This window comes from Neofelis nebulosa, chromosome 4 (assembly GCF_028018385.1).
Source record: "Neofelis nebulosa isolate mNeoNeb1 chromosome 4, mNeoNeb1.pri, whole genome shotgun sequence".
NCBI classification, from domain to species: domain Eukaryota; kingdom Metazoa; phylum Chordata; class Mammalia; order Carnivora; family Felidae; genus Neofelis; species Neofelis nebulosa.
The window spans coordinates 110,299,649-110,308,467 of NC_080785.1; the positions used below are offsets into that span (position 1 = coordinate 110,299,649).

The 8,819-nt window shown below is 45.6% G+C and overlaps 1 long non-coding RNA gene across 1 annotated transcript; it reads left to right on the top strand.

Moving 5' to 3' along the window:
* The first annotated feature begins 665 nt into the window (after positions 1-665).
* LOC131508443 (uncharacterized) lies at positions 666-7,920 on the top strand. The gene is made up of 3 exons (XR_009260020.1): positions 666-963; positions 1,202-1,270; positions 7,883-7,920. It is a non-coding gene; the product is annotated as an uncharacterized LOC131508443 (long non-coding RNA).
* The last annotated feature ends 899 nt before the right edge of the window (positions 7,921-8,819 follow it).

The window sequence follows — 8,819 nt, forward strand, 5'->3', positions numbered from 1 at the left end:
CAGGCTCCCCCCTCAGCACTCAGCACAGAGCCCAATGCTGGGCTTGATCTCACAAACCATGAGATCATGACCTGCCCTGAAGTCACGAGTCAGACACTTAATGAACTGAGCCACCCAGGCGACCCTCTGTAACTTCTTTTAAAAGTTAAAATAAAGGAAAGTAAAAATAAAGGTCCACACAGAACTGGCCCAGTTCCATGCAGATCAACTAACTCCAAGCTTCTCCTAAGGGCCCCTGAAGGCATGGGGTGCTGTGAGTGCCTAAGAGCTTGCACTCAAACCTGGCCTTCCAGATCATTCTGGAAATATATTTGTCAGAGTAGGAAATAGAAGGTGCTCTGTTAAGCAAGCATCACAATGTTTGCCCATTTGGATGTGGCCTCCTCTTGTTTCTTTGTGAGTGCTGGCAGCATTGCAGTCAGGAAAGGCTGTCAACACCTCCCACCTCCCACCTGGGGGCTCCCAGACAGTTGGCTAAGGGTTGGTGGGCAATCCAGACATGAGGGCTCTCCGTGTCCCATGAAGCAGCCCTTGATTCCCCTCCCCTGAAAGACAAATCTGAGATGCACTGCTGAACGTTCCATGGGATCAAGCAACCAGAAGCAAGCTTGCTCTGCTGCTTTCTCTCCTTTCTGTCCCCTGCTTGTCTCTCAGTCACATGCCAGTCACATTCCCAATTCAAAGACTCTTGCATGAGCCTGTGTCCAGGACACGACAACAACTCACTTGCTCTGGTTGCCTACACAACCTCAATTTATGTTCCTCTCAGTCCCTTGAGTGTGCTCTCCTACTACCCTTGCCCTCTTTTTCTGTTAAACTCTTAGGTCACAGTGGTCCTCTCTGACCTCTCCCTCTCACAGCACCATGTCCCCTCCCTTTGCAGAGCTGGTCTCAATGCACCCAATTCCCACTCATTAGCTGATTGCCACCACAGTCTGTGCTGGGCAGAGTAATTCACCCCAGGTAGGTCTAGCACAAGCACACCTTACTCGGGTACTGAGGGCTCCCACCCCCCACATATACTGCTATTTATGGGGTCTTGGAATGCTGAAAGGAATCAGCCAGTTGTATGGGGTCAGGTGGGGGGCCTGACCCCACACAAAGGAGTTACTTGGCTAGAAGGTCTGTGGACAGCATGCTGGCCATACCAGTGGATGGCTCAGAGGCTAATGACAGTCTATCTCCTTGGGCTCTTCCTCAGGGCATCCCAGGCGTGGTGACTCAGGTACTGTTTGGGAGCAGCCCATCGTCACCTTTGAGAATTTCTCTGGTAAGTATAACTCTACCCTTCTTCCTCACCAACCCCCATGCTATGGAATATTTATTCTGTAGGAAGAGGTAGTGCCTGAGACATTTGCTACTCTCCAAATATCTATGCACCACCACCCCCAGATCCCCATTTGCAACTCCCACGTCCCCAAGTCAGCCCCACTCTTCTAGCCAATGGCTGGGAACAGAAACATCACTTGGAGACTGAAGAATTTGAGAGCATGCATGCAACTCTCTAGCTCCCTGTCCCCCAGGAGAGGAGTGATGGAGTCACAGAACACAGCAGTAGGGTCCTGGAGCCATTGCTTCCAAGAGAGCTACCCTGGAGAGGCATGGCAATAGACTGGAGGAGAGATGCAGGCAAGAGCAGGTGTTCAGTTGTCCAATAGCATGCACTTGTGGGCATATCAGTTAAAGAGTCTCCATACACACTGTAAAGTCTAGAAATAGATGTTCACCAGCTCACTGTTATATCTCCAGCACCCAACACAGTGCCTGCAGTAGGAAGTGCTCAATAAGTTTTAGAATGAACTAATTAATAGACCCTTGGATATCTCCCTGGGACCCTAGGGACACAGGAATCTGTGCCCTCAGGACCTACCTTCTGGGTGGTTTAATTGCAGTCCCCGCCTGCACCCAGGCTGGGCCCCCACTTCCAGACCCTGAAAGCAACCACACACCAGGAGGGGAAAGGGGCATTCATAGGCCACAGAAGGGCCAGGCCAGGCAGGACCAGGAGAGCCACCCGTGGCAGGCCCTGCTGGCCCAGGAAACAGGAACATGGGTCAGGAAGGAAAGGAAGAAGACACAGGGATTGCAGGCTCTGGTTTCAGTTCCAGATGCGGGCCCCAATGGCCTTTGTTGGAGCAACTAGTATTGCACATACAAAGTCCCACAGCAAACAAACAGGAACATAGGCACCGTGTTCCTGGTCTCACAAGTCCTCTGGCAAGCTGCCTTGTCAGACCAGGTCTGGTTAAGATCACAGACAGACATCTCTCTACTTCTAGGTTTACCGATGAGCTTGATTAAAGCATTTGGTTCCCTGTTGCTGGGGGTTTGGACAAGGAAGGGCTGCTCCCAATTTCCTGTATTTTTAAGCTCCCCATGATAGTTCCATGACAGAAGACACTGTGTGCTTGTGAAATTTTTTGTTGCTCAAAGTGAGTAAGCCCCAGTGAGGTCATCTAATGAAATGCTGCTAATGGGGCATGAATGAGGCTTTGCGATTGGTGCAGGGAGTTTCCTGTAAGGGTTTTTCTGAAGCTTCATGAAATTATTGGTATCTCCACGCAGCAGCAGATGGGCCACTGACTTCAAACAACATTTAAACAAGTGCCCACTGTGTGTTGACTCTGATAAAAAGGCAAGTTTCCATCATTCCTGAAGTTCAAAGTCAGGGAAGGGAGACAGATATGTCAAAATCCATTCTTTCTCTTGATAAGTATGCACTGAGTACCAGCCATGTGTCAGATAGTCAGACTAGGGATACAGCAAAGAACAGTTCTTAAAAATATACCATACTTTCATGGCGCTTACACCTGATGGTTGGGAATGGACAATAAACAAACAAACAAACAAACAAACAAAAAACACATGGAGATTACAGGGTATATGAGGTGGGGGAAATTATGTAGAGGAAGAGGAGCACTGGAGAGGTTGCCTTTTAAACAGGGTGGGAGTGGAGGGAAGCTTCATGATAGAGTGATGGCTGAGCAGAGACCTAAGGCAGGTGAGGGAGCAATGTGCTTCTGGGAAAGGGGACGCCCCAGGGGAAAGATACACCTGGGGGAAGGGCACATCTATGGGAAGGGCCAACTGAACATAGGCTCTGGGGAAGAAGTATGTCTCGTTAGCTTCTGAGTGAACAAGGGTGCACATGGGGTAAATGAGAATCAGGGTGTATCCAGGGCCCAGATCACAGAGGCCCATGGAGCACACATCATCCTTTCTTCATTCATTTATTCATTAATGGCTCTTAGCACCAACTCTGTATGAGGCCCATGGTAGTCAGGGAGGAGTTACCCAGCAAGGAGAACTCATAGTCTCTGGAGACATAGAGCCCAACCACTTTCAGGGCTTTTGTGCTCACTGTCTGCCCCATGTGGTGCTCTTCTCTTGGGCAACCTCCTTGCTTCATCCAGGCACTAACTAGAAGTGATTTCCCCACCCTCTTTTTTTCCATTCCTTCCAGCACTGAGCAGTGCCTGAAATTGTCCTGTTTGTTGACATAACTTTACTCGCTTATATGTCCTATCCAAACTCTTTGAGAGCAGGGACCATGTCTTAGAATAGTACCTAGCACACAGTAAATGCTCAGTAAATGGCATGTGAAGCAATGGCATCCTACACTCTGACACTCATCCCTAAGAACCTGTGCCTGTGAGGGCCAGTGTATACACAAGGTTAGCTATGGCTAGACCAAGGAAGCCCCACCACTCCCTCCTTCTCTCCTTCCTTTTTGTTCCACAGGAGAGATGTCCTCCATCTCCCAGGGGCTTCCCAGCTCCCGGGGCTCTAGATCCCATCCTCTCAGAAGCCTCAGGAGCCTCCTTCCTTCATAGTTGACTTTTTTTTCCCCACTTCACCACCCTCCACTGATTATTGCCCAACACCATGAAGGCATGCTTAAGCTTCTTCCATGTCAAAAATTCCTCTTTCACCTTTGTCTCACTACTGTCACTTCCTTCCCCTTGTCATACAAACCACTAGAATTTACAGGCTCTTCTCATTATGTAGCTATGGGACAAGATTCATAGAATCAGCAACCACTAGAGTACTATGCAGGATTTTGTGTGTACTATGCACAGTGGGATCTTCTTCTAGAGAGATTTGCAGCTTTAGTTACAGTCTCACCCCCAAAGGTTAAGAATCTTGGGGTGTTTACTCCATGTTGCTTATGAATGTAATGGTTTATCAAAGAATATCTAAGAATATTTAACAGTTTATTAAAGAACATCCCTTTCTGGAAGAAGGGATGATCAGAGGCACTTGCCAAGCCTTGTGTCAGGAACTCTGCCCTGAAGGCTGCTTGCCTCTTCTTGGGGGGTCATCCACCCAGATCTGGGCTGAGCACCCAGAGAGGGAGAGGGCTCAGCAGGGTCAGCTGTGCTCATGGGAGCTGACACACAGGCCTAATGAGTCCCACACTTGCAGCTGACTTCATGTTTTTCTATAGTTGGCACGTACTTGAAAGAATTTCTCAATTATAGTCCAATAGGACCAGCTTCCCTACTTTACCATTTTATCTCAACCTCAGCACATACACAGTAAAATTTTAACAGTTCAGAAGAACATTTTTAGTCATTTGGCAGAAGCAGTATGCCTATTTGCAAATTCACTGGAAATTTCCCAATATGCAATCTCTGGTAATGAGCTCATTACAAAACCTCTTGCAGTGTCCCTGGGGAATTGTACCAAAAAACAGATGTATCCAAGGCATTACTGTTGTTTCTAGATATTTTGTTTTTGTTGCTATGACTGTGAATGGGTTCCTTACTCACTTTATAAAGGGTTACTTGCTAGTATATACAAATGCAACTTATAGTTGTGTTTATCTTGTATCCAGCCACTTTCCTTTATTTTCTTACTATTGCTCCTGAATACTTGCTACCCTTTTTGAGGGAAGACTATACTTCTCCACCCTGTGGACATCAGGTTTTGGTCAATGAATTGGGGGTTTGCTGCTGGATCCTGAGAGGGGAAGCAGTGTGTGCCCTGTGGATTGTCTGGGTTCAGTAGTTCTTTCTTGGGGTTTCTTATGTGGTCATAGTCAGTTGTTGGCTCAGGCTACAAGTCATCTGAAAGTTCAGCTGGGAAGGACACCTAAGATGGCTCTGTCACATAGCTAGAAGTTAATGTTAACTGTCACTTGGAATCTGAGCTGGGGCTCTTGACTGGAACACTCACATATGGCATCTTCATATGGCTTGGGCTTCTCACAGAATAACAGTTCAATTTCATGAGGGAACATTCTAAGAATGAGTATTCCAAGAGTTAGTGCATTAAGAGAAGCTGCAAGGCCTATCATTGGCCTAGCTTCAGAAGTTCAAGAAAGTTACTTCCAGTCATTAAGGCCAGGCCAGATTCTAGGGATAAGGTAAGAGTCCACCTCTTGGTGTAAGGCACATTGGATGCATGCAGAGGGGAAAGAATTGATGATGGCCATCTGTACCTCAGACTTTAAGGACCATCCTGTTGTTCTACTGTATTCATGCCCAGCATATCCCAGATAAGAGTTACTAGAACTCCTTCAACTGATTCATTCAGGCATGCATATTCATTGAGTTTATACTATATATGTAAGTATCTGGCCTTACAACCCAATGCACTCTCTAGCTACACCCAAGTCCAAGGCAAGGAAGGGGTAAAGGAGATATTGCCTATGCTTGTGAGGCAGACAGGCACAGAATTTGTAGTGATCATATTAAAGAATGATGATAATTACTCTATAACACTTATGTAGCACTTACTGTATGCCAAATACTATTTTAAGTACTTTACACATCAACCAACATCATGCTTAATGGAGATGATCAGCATACTCATTAAATTTAGGAAATAGGAGTTTCAGTGGTCATTTTTATTGTAAATTTTGGCATAATGTAAAGAAATAAAAACAAAATAAAATATTTAGTTATTAGAAGAAATGAACTATAACTATTTTCAGATATATCCACAGAACACCTAAGAGAATAAACTGACAAACTATTACTATTAAGTGATACAGGTTTATGACCTGGGATCAGCCACTCCCTCTCACTTCTCCCTTCTGATTCTCTGCAGAGCCTTCTGAAAATGGGGAGGGGGAGGGTTGATTCCCTGCCTTGTCAGCTCAAAAGTGTGCTGTGAAGAGCCAGAGAGAGAGTGGATTTGGGGAATGTAAAGATGTGTCTTTGATGCTGAACATTATCAAGTAGTTGCATTAGCTTTAACACTCCTCAGAGAGTGCCTGGGACCAGGAGACACAGGATGAAGGGAGTGGCTCAGAAGAGAAGATGGAGCTGAGAGGTCTAACATTCGGTGGAAGGACCTTATGGTTGCACTCCCTCTCCACCCCACCCCTTTCTCCGGCATTCCCCATATCCAGTCTCACTTCCAATAACAGCAATTTTGCTTCGGGAAAACACAGGTGCATATTGCATTCCATTATTGTGAGAAAACAGTGAAAACATTTCTTGGCCAAGGGCCCATGGCACAAGCCAATGAAACAGGCTCACCAAGGAATCTGAATCTTGAGCAGGGTAATGCAAAGATGGAAAACAACTGACCCACTGTGTCTCTATTGCTGCTCCCTGAGAAAAGTGTTATCAAGTGTTTTTTTTTTTTTTTTGTGGGAACTGCCTTTGTTAGTGTCCTGAGAAATTGATTTTTCACTTTTTGATTCTGTGAGCTACTCAAATTTCTATCTGACTCTTTCTCCAATCAGCCAAATACTGTTTCAGCTGTTAATGGTAGCAACAAGGTAAGACTCCTGGAAAACTGGGGAGTGACACATGCCAGGCCTTGTGGCCCAGAGACACTAAAATATTCCACTGTCTTTACACAACAACCTTATGAAGCAGGGATTGTTGCCCCCGTTTTGCAGATGAAAAAAATGAGGTGCAGAGAAGAAAATGATTAATCAATGTCACAGTGAGTGAATGACAGATAGAATACTGCAATCTAGGTCTGAGCCAGGGTTCTGTAGATACTGCCTCATGTACTCAAGAGCCACCAGCTCACCAGATCTCCAGGCCACCAAGAGAAGGCAGGTGTTTGTTCACCAACTAGATTTTCTCTGCTGGTTCAGGCCTTCCCCATTCCCTGTTGAGCCCCTCTGCCCAACCCTGGTCCAGGGTCTGAGCTGTAGAGAGCCCTTGGAAGGTCCTCAGGCATCTGGTTCTCATAAAATGTTGGCCAGGTCTTATTTTTGAAATAATTTTATCATTCGGCATTTTGACAAAAAAACCAATTTGGCCATGGTTTCATTTTCATACATTTCTCCATTCTGATTGTAATCTTTCCTAAACTGTCAAGATTCCCAAGGCATGGTTTCCTACTTGGAAGTCAGACTTTTAAGCCACCACCCCGCTCACCTCCCCACTAGAGGACTCAAGTACACAATTTGGCTCTTTGCTAATAATTAGAGTCAGTTAGGCCAGAGACGTTTCCAAGAGAGGCCAAAGTGCTTGTTGGCCACATTGGAAAATGAGCTGCTGAAGAATTCTAAGGGCTATCCTGCCCAGGAGGAGGGCACAAGCCAGGAGGATGTCCCCCTCGGTGGATGCGGGGCCAATGGAGACCGAAAGGCTGAGCAGTACCAGCCACTGAGGGGAACCCTGGGATCTGGGCCCAGTCCCTCCCCTCCTGGCCTCAGAGGGGCGGCCCATCATGCCAGACTTGGTCTGAGCCCCAGCTGCACTATTGCCTAGTGGGGAGATCTGCCGCGTTATTTCACTTTGTATTTCACTTTGCTGAGCATCCTTTCTCATCTGTCAGGTGATTTACCTTTATGGGTTTCTCTAACCCAACTCACTTGGTTTTTGTGGCATATTGGTATACTATATGTACAATAATTTAAAATGTTCTTTATTTTTTTTTTAATTTTTAAATTTTTTATTTTATTTTTGAGAGAGAAAGACTGAACACAAGCAGGGGAGAGGCAGAGAGAGAGGGAGACACAGAATCTGAAGCAGGCTCCAGGCTGTGAGCTGTCAGCACAGAACCCAACATGGGGCTCAAAGTCAAGAACTTCGAGATCATGACCTGAGCCGAAGTTGGATGCTTAACCAATTGAGCCACCCAGGCACCCCTTAAAAATGTTCTTTAAATCAAATTATATCTTTGTTTAAATATATTTTCACAAAGTATGTGTATGTCATCACTGAAAACGTAAAACCACTATCAAATACCATAAATAGAAGATACCTGAAAATAATAACACAACTGTAGAATAACAAATGTAATATAATATATAATTTAATCTTCCCTAACACCAGCTTGGGTAGCACCAGTGATATGCAGATCTGGTTTTGGAAATACTGCTCTAAGGTGTGTGTGATATGACCTTAAATGCCGCCAGCCTGGATGTCCCCGAGTCTTCTAATTATCAAGGATCTCTCTTTCATTAATTTAAAAAACATGCAGCCTGAATCCCCATTCCATGCATTAGGGCAAGACTCTTCTTACGCTCTCTGCCTTACCCTTACTAATACTTTTGTTGCTCTCCAGAACACTTCTGTTTTCTCAAGACTGTGTGAGCTACCTGCTTTCTTGACGGTGCCTGGCTCCTGACAATCTAGGTTCCAACAAGGCCCAAGTTTATATCCCAAAGCTCTCTTCTGAGCTGCAGATTCTTACATCCAACCACATACTTGGCAATTCCACTTGGATATCTTATAGACACTTCAGTTAGTATACTGAAAACAGAACTATTGATCTCTTCCATAAACCTGCTTTTCCCCAATCTTTCCTGTCATGCCAGAGTTATTCCTCAGACTCTCATGTTCCCACAGTCCTGTTCATGGCTATATCCCCCTGCACAGTGCGTGGCTTGGCATAGAGTAGGT